The sequence below is a fragment of the Microchirus variegatus genome (assembly GCF_963457635.1).
Source record: "Microchirus variegatus genome assembly, chromosome: 2".
Classification (NCBI taxonomy): Eukaryota; Metazoa; Chordata; class Actinopteri; order Pleuronectiformes; family Soleidae; genus Microchirus; species Microchirus variegatus.
This window is the reverse complement of record NC_139803.1, coordinates 36320159-36331443: the sequence shown is the minus strand read 5'-3', so window position 1 is coordinate 36331443 and position 11285 is coordinate 36320159. Positions and strand designations below refer to the sequence as shown.

General features: G+C 37.5%; 1 long non-coding RNA gene across 1 annotated transcript; it reads right to left on the bottom strand.

Moving 5' to 3' along the window:
• Window positions 1-4476: 4476 nt before the first annotated feature.
• On the bottom strand, window positions 4477-6849 carry LOC310944272. The gene is made up of 3 exons (XR_014593131.1): window positions 6804-6849; window positions 6625-6721; window positions 4477-4691 (listed from the first exon to the last, which is right to left on the bottom strand). It is a non-coding gene; the product is annotated as an uncharacterized lncRNA (long non-coding RNA).
• Window positions 6850-11285: the final 4436 nt, after the last annotated feature.

Sequence of the window (11285 nt, the reverse complement as noted above, 5' to 3'; positions counted from 1 at the left end):
ACTGCCACCTCCTGGCTGTAAAAGAGAATTATTTTTATTGTTTTTAATCAGTATTTTTAATTCACTGTTGCTGTAATTAAATGTCTAAGATGTTTCTGGTACACACAGGGAGCAGCACTTTATATATGTGCGTTGCGTGGTTAACGTGTATATATTTGATTGACTTCCAGTTGAATTAGTCGGAAAAATCAGCTTCGTCTTTCATATTGCTTCACCTCGATGTTTTATTTCCCGACTACTGTTTTTGAATTGTAACAGAATTGTCATTTGTTCAGTTTAATCCGAGAAGAAAACACGAAACTGATTTTTTGAAAGTACAATTTGAGTCATTTGTCCTTTTCAAACGTGTTGCAAGAACTAAATTGTGTCTTTTTGATAAAGTTTCTGAAAAATCCAAACAGATGTTTGTTCATACCCTGCTCGTTTTACACCTCCAAAAAAAGTTGTGTCAATCAATAAATAAGCACTACCTCATTTTTTATGTTGTGAGTACAATGAAATGTATTTTTCCTGATTCTGGTTTATTTATTTAAATAAACACTGTGAGGAAAAAATCCAGAAATAGACAATAAGAGTATAAACTGAGCACATATTTCTTTGTAATGTATGATCAATTCTTTAAATAGGTCTTTTTAAAGTATTTAAATGAGATGAATATGAACAATAATAACATGAATCTCAAATGCTCTCCTGTTTTTTTTACTTTTACACATCTGTCTTTCTGTGGAGCCTGAATTCCATCTTTTTTTATGTCAAATTTCTCCATAAAAAGTGATCAAAGTCCAGCAGAGACAGCGTTAATGTGGGTTTTGCAGCGTTGAATTAAAACCATTTGTAATCGATGTTTAAATGTGACTTTGTGTTTGTTTATTTCTCATTTCTCAGATGAAGATCACTGTAAACTGACCACATACATTTCAAAAGCTGTATTTTGGAAGCAGCGGAATAAAAAGTCTTATACTTTCTACACAGTGAATGAACTATTCAAACAATAACATATACATTTTAAATATAGTGATAGGAGGTAGAGTTTATATTGTTGTTTAGAAGTAGTTTTAGTATGAAAGACAAAAACGACTGTTTTAAAAAGAGAAGCACGCGAGGTCACGTGGAGCAGAGACCACGCCCCCCAGCGGCCAGGTATCACAGGTGACGTAAATGAGCAGGTGATTAGGCCAACCACTGACACCTGTGTGTGTGTGTGTGTGTGTATGTATATGTATATAAGCCAACTCCTTCAAATGCTTCATTCTCCGCTGAACCTCAGTGAATCATCACTTGAGCAGCTGAGCCTGAACTGAAGGTGAAGTAAAAACGCTCAGTCGATCCTTTTGTCTTTAATCTTGTTCACATTTGAACGCGTTGTTTCTTTCTAACGTGTCTTTGTTTTTTTCTCCCTTTTTTTTTTTTTTTACAGACTCTGCGGCTGAAACACTGCTCTTTCCAAAACCCTTGTATCTAGGACTTGTTCCGGCTCCGTTGGATCAAGCTGAACAATTCGTCTCATTGACATTTGCGAAAGATTCCCACCTTTCACTAAACTTTTGTTTTCATCCATTTGTAGGTTCCAGCGGTAACACCGAGACACACGAAGCAGGTGTGTAGATAATGACTTTTGATAGAAAACTAGTGGAATTCCTTTTGTGTACGTGTGGGGTTTTTTTTCCCGTTAACTTGCATCATTATTCATCACCAGGTGAAAGAAGACGCCATGACTCACGGCCTGCAGACCGGCCGCTTCTTAGAAAGTACATCCATTGAAGTCCATGCAGCCAGAGGTACGAGCTGCAAGACTGATTTTTTTTTTAAATGTTATATTCCCCCTTGCTCGGTTTTTTTTTTTTTTTACGTGCATTTCTTTTTCAGGATTCTGGCCTGTGTGCGACTTCCTGCAGCAGTGGAAGCTTTTGTCCACAATCTGCCAGAGAAGCAGGTTAATCCCCATCCACTATCTGTTCTGTTTCGCCACAAGATGGCGCCAGAGGGTGGACTTCTAATCTTGTGATTTCCTTTTATTGGACTTTTACAAATGTTCTTGACCCTTTCGTCTTTATTTCAGACTCTGGGGATGATGTCTGAAGGAGTCATGCAGGAAGTCAACCCCTTCAAGTAATCTGCACAGGTACATTTCATGGAAACTGTTTGCAGTTGTGTTGAATAAACATATGCTCAAAGGCATTTAAACAAAGTTACTTGTTTGATTTGAGGTGAAGCATTTTGCTTTTATTTAATCTGGACTCTATTTTTTCCACTCACTACCATAGTGCTTCCTGTTGGCCACATTCATGCAACAAGCTGCTAATGTGTAAGATGTTGAGCTTTGAATACTTCTCACGTTGGTGACATCTGGAGATGTTTTTTTTTAAATTTCTTCCATCCTCTCCTGCTTAATTTGGAGTAAATTCTCTCACGCTGTAGTCTTCTCTTCACTCCTATAGTCCTTGTGTCCTTCCTGTTAGCCACATTCCAAAAAAGCTATCGGACTCATTCCGAAGACATGAGCCATGAAAACTTGTTCTAATGTTGTAGGCTAATGTCATTTTTAAATGTCTTCCATTGTCCCCTTGCTTAAAATTAGAGTAACTGACTAAAAGTTTGGTTTAAATTGCCTTGATGTGTATCAAGCTTTATTTTTGCATCTCCTTGATGTCCATGTCTAACTTTCAGTGCTTTAGATATTGTCCTCAAGTAGGAGTGACTTGTGCCCTTCCTGTTACCCACAATCCAAAAAGGCTTTAGGATTCATGCAACAAGCTGCTAATTTGGAAGACCTTGATCTTTAAATACTTGTGCTAATGTCAAATTTGTTTGACTGCAGATGCATTGTGTCTTCATGAATTGGGTTTAAATTACCCTAATATTTATTGGTGTACTGCTAAGCAAGGGTCCATTTGTCATTTATGTCCAACTTGGTGTCTTGTCTTCTGCAGGATATCTATTGTCTTCAGTAGATGACTTTTAGTAAAAGAAAACTAGTGGAATTCAATTTGTGCGTTTTGCCATTAACTTGCATCATTATTCATCACCAGGTGAAGGAAAAAGCATCACACACGGCCTGAATCCAGCCTCTTCACTTCCGGTTCTTCTTATTCTGCTCCTGACCCGGAGTCAGCATCACTTCCTGTTCCGAGTGACTCGGACAAGGAACAGAAGCTCCATCCTGAGTCCCTGCAGCAGACTTGCATCAGGTAATTTTTTTTTTTTGAAACCACATCCTCAAATGTGCTCACTTGCTCACAGCAATTGTAGCAAATGGGGATAATGGCATCTTAAACTTAGTCCCTGCACCATTTTCTATAGAGAAATGTTGTTTTTTAACATCATGGCATACATGCATTAAGCCAGTGCTGCCTTGACTAGTGACTTAAATGTTTGATTCCCTTAACCAAATTAACCATTTAATGTTCTTTAAATTTCACATTCTCCTCTTGCTCTTTATTCTTATAAACTTGTATTTTTTTTTTCAGGATTCCTGACTTCCTGCAGCAGTGGAAGCTTGGACAATCTGCTAGAAAAGCAGGTAAATCTCCAGCGTCACTGTTTGACCACAAGATGGCGCCAGAGGACAGATTATAATCTGCAGTTTTCCTTTATTGACCTCTTACAAATGTGCTTGACCCTTTTTTCTTGTCTTTACTTCAGACTCTGGGAATGTTTGAAGGTGTAATGCAGGATGTGAACCACCTCAGGTACACTTCACAGAAACTGTTTGCAGTTGTGTTTAATAAACATATGCTCAAAGGCATTTAAACAAAGTTACTTGTTGGTGTTTGATTTGAGGTCGAGCGTTTTGCTTTTATTCAATCTGGCATTGGTTTTTTCACTCGCATAGTCCTTCCTGTTGGCCACAAATGCAATTCATACAAGCTGCTAATTTGGAAGATGCTAACATCTGAAGATGTCATTTATAAACTTCCTTCTTTGTCCCCTTGCTTAATTTGGAGTAACTGACTAAAAGTTGGGTTTACATTGCTTTAGTGTCACAGCTCCTTGACTCATGTCTAACTTTAACTGATTTAGAAATTGCCCATGTCCCCAAGTTAGAGTGACTTATGTTGCGTCTTTTAACCACTATAGTCGTGTCCTTCCTGTTACCCACAATCCAAAAGGGCTGTTAGATTTGAGTCATTCATGCAAGAAGCTGCTAATCTGCAAGACCTTGATCTTTAAATACTTGTGCTAATGCTGAAGGCTAACACCTGAAGATGTAATTTTTAAAGGTCTTCCATTGTGCCCTTACTAAATTGGGAGTATCTGACTAAGTTTGGTTTAAATTACCTAGATGTGTTAGGGACTTATGTTGCATCTTCATTGCTATAGTCCGCGTGTCCTTCCTGTTAGCCACAATCCAAATTATTGTGAATACCCAGCCTTATGTTGACTGTCATTGTGTCTCATGGACAATCTTTATTAGTGTTCTGCTAAACAAGGGTCCATTTGTCTTCTATGTGTAACTTGGTGTCTTGTGTTCTGCAGAATGCTGTTGAGATGATGCTCCACTTGGCTGAGAAACCAGAAGCTCCTTGAAGAGACAACTGCACCATCATGTGAGTATGTTGTCTTGCAGCATGTCACCACTTCTGTGGTGTTTGTGTTGAAGTTGTTGTGCTTTGTCTTCCAGAATGAAGATGGACTCTTGCCTCTTTATTTGCTGCCATTTGGAAGAAGAGTGTTCAAGAATCCCTTGAGCGCTCAAAGTCCAGAGAGAAACATGCGTTTAGATAGTGCAATGCAGGGATTGTTGTTTCAAAATAAAAACTTGAACTATACATCTTTTCAAAAATGTTTCAAGCATACTTTTTTTTCATGTGTATCTTTATTATAAGGAACAGAAGAAGTGAAACAGCTGGAGCTGGAGCTAAGGACAAAAAATTATAACAAAGTACAACAACCAGAGAAGCTGCTGAATGAAGTAAAGTTAAACACATTAAAACATGGAAAAAAGATTACTAAGTATAAATGTAGAGTGACACAAGCTGCACAGAGAATAATTATAACAAGACTATCAAAGGAGCTGCTGAACTAAGTTAGACATTAACAAGATTAAATCTAGAGTTAAAGTCAAATAATCTGACAAAGTATAAACAATATAACAAATCTGTCTCAGCCAAAATAAAATGCTAAGTTAACAGCTAACAATTGTCACAGAAACATGTTCAGCAGCTCTGTCAGTAATCAGTGACACAACTGCAGAGACAGTGGAGAATTGCACTTATCATTAAAGAAGTTCTCTTCAGTGATAAGTTTAAGACTCAAACACTGTCTCTGCAGTTGTGTCACTGACAGAGCTGTTGAACATGTCTCTGTGAAAATGTGTTAGTTGTGTTAGTTTGCAGTTAACTTTGAGCATTTTCTTTGGCTGAGAGAGAGAGAGGTGGTCTTCACCTGCTGAGACACACTGACATCATGGTTTAGACTGGATGGGCAATGTAATTGTGTGGTTATTTTTGAATTAATCTGAGTTGGAAAAATAAATTGGTTTAAAAATAGATCCTAAAGGGATTTGATTAGATCGTTTAATAAATAGACAGTACACTTTATTTAATGCTGTAACTTTATTTACAGTTTACTGTTAAATTACTCAATGATTATTGATTGAAATCTTAACATAAATCACTGAAGAAATGATAATAGTTCATGTTCAGTAGAGAAGGAAATGATAATATTTAGTTTTGGTCTAATAATCAGTTAAAGTTAATCTATTTTTATGGTGAGCATGGGATTAAAGTAGCATTTTTTTTTAAAACGAATTTTTGATTATTTTTGTATGCAAGATTGAATAATTACATAATGATTTTATGCATTTCCAAAATTGTACTCCTTTAACAACCCAATATTATATTCGTTTTACATTTATTTTGTGAACACTGGGTTTATTTATATTATAGAAACTGCACGAAAAAAGCAGCACGTTTTCAAAAGACGACATTATTATGTTTGATTGTTGTAAAATTATATATAAAATAACGTGATAGATTATTTGGACACATTGTACAAAGTGACAATTCAGTTATTTAAAATATAAAGATACTATACAGAAAGATTAGTTTAATCATTTTATTTGGCAGGTTGAGCAGGAGAATTCAAAGTCTCTAGTGACAAAGACGATCAATTAGTTTTAGCTATTAATAAAAACAGGAATTTAAAGTTTATTTGAGGAGATTGTGAGAGTAATATCTTTAATGCAGTTTAAAGTTTAAGACTTAATAATTCTAGTCATTCTATTGACAGGTCACTGATAAAATTAGAGCAAGTAAATATTAAAAGACATTTGTTGTTTTTTTTCCCCACAGAAGGTTTATTTTAAAAGTGGACAATATTAGCTGTTATTTAGACAAATCAGGATTCATATGAGAAGACACTGATCTGTTATCTTACTAAAATGGATTAAAATTATCATCACGTTATATTTAAGAGCTTAAATAACATTTTAATCAAGTGAGAAGTAGCTAATTTTCTCATAGACTTACATTACATTTGAATCGAGTTAATTTTCAGAATTATCAGAATATGTCTACGTGATACAGTCTGTTTTTTGTTTAAAAAAAAAATAGAATTAATCAATATAATTGGGTAGAAACTACATTGATATGATGTCTCAGCGTGGTAAAAGAAGCCGCTCACCGAGTCTTCATGGCGGCTCGTCTTCTTCATCCAGCGTGGCTTCTCCAGCAGAACATCCGGGAACTCTTGGCTTTGGCCGACACGAAACGACAGCCACCTAAACAAAACGGTCACGGTCAGCGTCATAGTATAAAGTATGTCTTCAACATTAAAAACAATCATTTTTCAGCAGCAGTTACCACCACATGTTTGTCACCGCTGCTCCTCGTCCTTCCGGGTGTCTCCTCCTGCACCTGCGTGCGCGGAAGTTCTGAATGACAAACAGGAAGTGGAAGATTCCAAAAATAGTTTTATCTAAACTGCCATCCGGTGGACAAATGTGATAGTATTGCTACTCAAAAGTTGACACTGCCCTCCGGTGGACAAACGTAATATTACTGCTGCTCGACTGTTCAATCTTACATACACAAGTAGATTGATTAATTCACAGTTGCTCAACTCTTAAAACTGCCCTCCGGTGGACACATGTGATATTACGTGTAGATGAATTAATTCACGGCTGCTCAGATGTTAAAGCTGCCCTCCGGTGGACAAACGTGATATTACGTGTAGATGAATTAATTCACGGCTGTTCAACTGTTAAACCTGCCCCCCGTGATATTACATATAGATCAGGGGTCTCAAACTCAATTTGCCTTGGGGCTGCATGAGTTAGAGTCTGGGTGAGGCTGGGCCGCATCACAGGTTTCCCGTTGAAGGTCTCACCTGATTCACATACTACAGCTTCTCACCTTTCCAGTGATGCCCCATATGTCCATATTTACTGGAGAATTTTGGAGAAAATCCACTTCAAAAATCATAATTTTGACACTTTTATTGCAACAGTTGCTGACTTTGCAGTGCCACCTAATGGCCAAATAAGGTTTCCCGTTGAATGTTTCACCTGATTCACATACTACAGCTTCTCAACTTTCCAGTGATGCTCCATATAGCCACATTTACTGTGGAATTTTGGAGAAAATCCACTTCAAAAATCATCATTTTGATACCTTTATTGCAACAATTGCTGACTTTGCACTGCCACCTAATGGACAAATAAGGTTTCCCGTTGAATGTCTCACCTGATTCACATACTACAGCTTCTCAACTTTCCAGTGATGCTCCATATAGCCACATTTACTGTGGAATTTTGGGTAAAATCCATAAAAAAAAAATCATAATTTTGACTCTTTTATTGCAACAATTGCTGACTTTGCAGTGCCACCTAATGGACAAATAAGGTTTCCCGTTGAATGTCTCACCTGATTCACATACTACAGCTTCTCAACTTTCCAGTGATGCTCCATATAGCCACATTTACTGTGGAATTTTGGAGAAAATCCACTTCAAAAATCATCATTTTGATACCTTTATTGCAACAATTGCTGACTTTGCAGTGCCACCTAATGGACAAATAAGGTTTCCCGTTGAATGTCTCACCTGATTCACATACTACAGCTTCTCACCTTTCCAGTGATGCCCCATATGTCCACATTTACTATGGAATTTTGGAGAAAATCCGCTTCAAAAATCATAATTTTGATACTTTTATTGCAACAATTGCTGACTTTGCAGTGCCACCTAATGGACAAATCAGGTGTCCCGTTGAATGTCTCACCTGATTCACATACTAGACCTTCTCAACTTTCCAGTGATGCTCCATATAACCACATTTACTGGGGAATTTTGGAGAAAATCCATTTCAAAAATGATGCACTGCAAATGCACAGTTCTGCCCGAAATAGATGCCCGATAAGTGTCCAAAGTGCTTTGCAATATAGCTCCCGAGTGGAAGGACTTGCCGAGAAGGACATTGTGTCCCCCACAGCACACCTAACGCCCTCTCCCATCTCTGTCCAACATGGTCAGTTGTATACAGCATATTGTTATGGAGCATAGTGATATTATACACGATTGGACAGCTTGGAGTCTTGGAAATCCATGCATGACAATTTTTTTACAATATGTCCAGTGATTTACATTGTCAAATTAATCTTAATTGTCTCAATTACATTTAATAATAAAATGACCACCCCATTAATACGTTTTATGTTTCAAAATAAGTTTTTCTTTTATATAAAAAATGGTATGGCCGTTGTAACTCTGTGCCAGCACATCACCTAAGAAGCCTTCTAAAGAAGTCAAGCATTGGATGTTAGGCTAGAAATGGCCCATACAAGATCATGTTAAGCCAGTAGATTTGCTTAAGTGTGGCACATCAGGCAGTGACCAACATGAGGACAATCCACCCCCTAGATCAGGGGTCTGCAACCTTTAGGATGAAAAGAGCCATTTTTGTCATCTCTCCACCCAAAAATTCATTTGGAGCTGCAAAAAACCCCACAAGATGAAGATAATAACACAGATAAAGGTTTTTTTATACATTTGAGAACTACAACATGTTCAGTTTATATCCAACCTCTATACCCCGTAGACCTGGTTCTTCCATTGTTTCATTGTTTGTGGCAAATTAAAGAAATTAAAATGACCCCACTTTGAAATAAATGAAGCAAATATTTGGATTGTATGTTGTTCGTGCTCAAGAAAAACGGTATGTGGATCCAAAGATGGACAGGACACATCCAAACATGTACTGAATATTGCATTTTACGTCGACATTGGATGTTGCACAAGATATTAAAACACTTTTATTTGTCGCCTTGATCTCTAAAGCTACAAGAAGCCACTACAGAGTGGCTGAAGAGCCACATGTGGCTCTAGAGCCGCAGGTTGCAGACCCCTGCCCTAGATCATGCAATTGTTGCAATAAAAGTATCAAAATGATGAAGTGGATTTTCTCCAAAATTCAACAGTAAATGTGGACATATGGGGCATCACTGGAAAGGTGAGAAACTGCAGTATGTGAATCAGGTGAGACCTCCAACGGGAAACCTTATTTGGCCATTAGGTGTGACTGCAAAGTCAGCAATTGTTGCAACAAAAACATAAAAATGTTGATTTTTGAAATGGATTTTCTCCAACTTTCCACAGTGTTATATCAATAACATTATAACAATTTATATCAACAATCTCCCCCTCACAGAACTAAAAACATATCAATATTAGTAATGATTAAATATTAAAATTACTAAATATTATTGAATGTTGTTCTTCTAAAGTGTTTAATTTTTGTGTTGTTTAATAAATACAAGTATGCACCAGCATATTTTTATCTATTGTATGTATATGCACCTGTATGTGCTGGCAAGTTTTTTTAACCAAAAAAAAACAAAAAACACCCCCATATCAACAGCTGTGTGATCAGCACTGCTCTGCAGAATAGCTCGCCACCCAGTGGCTGAAACTTGCACTTTTTAAGGTGGAACGGAAACTTAAAGAGAACCGGAGGCGAATGTGGTGCCAACTTCAGCGTCGTCAGAATTTCCATGGTTTCCATGGCAACTGACCGGAAAATGTTTGTGACTCCCGATTGTTAAAGTGAGTCTCTAAAGTAACGCTTAACAGAGGCACACATACGCAGTACACATGTACGCTGGTTATTTGTAGCGCTGCTCTTTTCCTTTAATAAACAGACCGCTCCAGTTACACTGTCGGCGCGCTAAACGACTCAAGGAGCTAACGCAGCTAACTGCTAAACGGTGCCGGACTCTGGCGCCGCGGCACGAAAAACTCACTTTAACAATCGGGAGGCACGTTAACGTGCATTGCCCGGTACGCCCGATGGCACGTCAGCTAAAATAATGGACAATGCTGCGAGTGAAACGAAACCGCGAAAAACGCTTCAGTTTACCCGAACGCGCACCTGACCTACGCACCCGTTAGCATAAAGATTGCTAGCTTAAAATACTAACAGTCCACTAACAGCAGAAGTTAGATCTGTGTCTGTCTTTGTTATATGTTCAGCCACAGATCACGTATTGTCCTGTTCTCCTTGCCTTCCTTTGGTAAACAAAGCTTTGATGAGGACTGCTTTGATGACAATCACGCTTTAATTTCCACTGCACACGTTCAATAACTGCTGGAACATTCCACACACACACTCTCTCTCACTCTTCTAAGTGCAAAAATAATGACATTTTTAACCAATAAATACTTTTTAAACATTCTAATGACACCCTTTTCTTCTTCTGGTAGGCATATCTTTATCCAGATCACTGCCCTGACCCATGTGTTTCTAACAATGCAACATTAGTTTAAGTAAGTAAGTAAACAAACTAACGCAAATTACCGGTAGGATAGAGCTACAGCCAGTTGTTAAGGAAGCCGTTCGTGGCAGCTGTTAACGACGCCAAGCCGGCAGATCCTGTATCTGCGCTCGATTGCTCTTCCTTCATCCTTGAACTAACCGGATGTATGTCGCAGTAATTTGAATTTGAATTGTGAGAACTGAATTTGAATCGTGAGAACTGAATGCAAAGACACATGGAGTGTTGAATTTGAATAATTCGATTTCAAATTATACTATTCAGATTCAGTTTTTCAATGCAATAATTCAAATTAGACAATACAAATTCAAATTTTTTAATGCAATTATTCAAGTTTAGCTATTCAAATTCAAATATAAATGATTCAAATTCAGTTTTTTAATGCAATTATTCAAGTTTAGCGATTCAAATTCAAATATAAACGATTCAAATTCAGTTTCTGGTGGCACATATTTCATTCCATAGTAAAGGTTCACCCATGTAGTTACAGGTAAAATGCCTATAGGGGGCGCATAT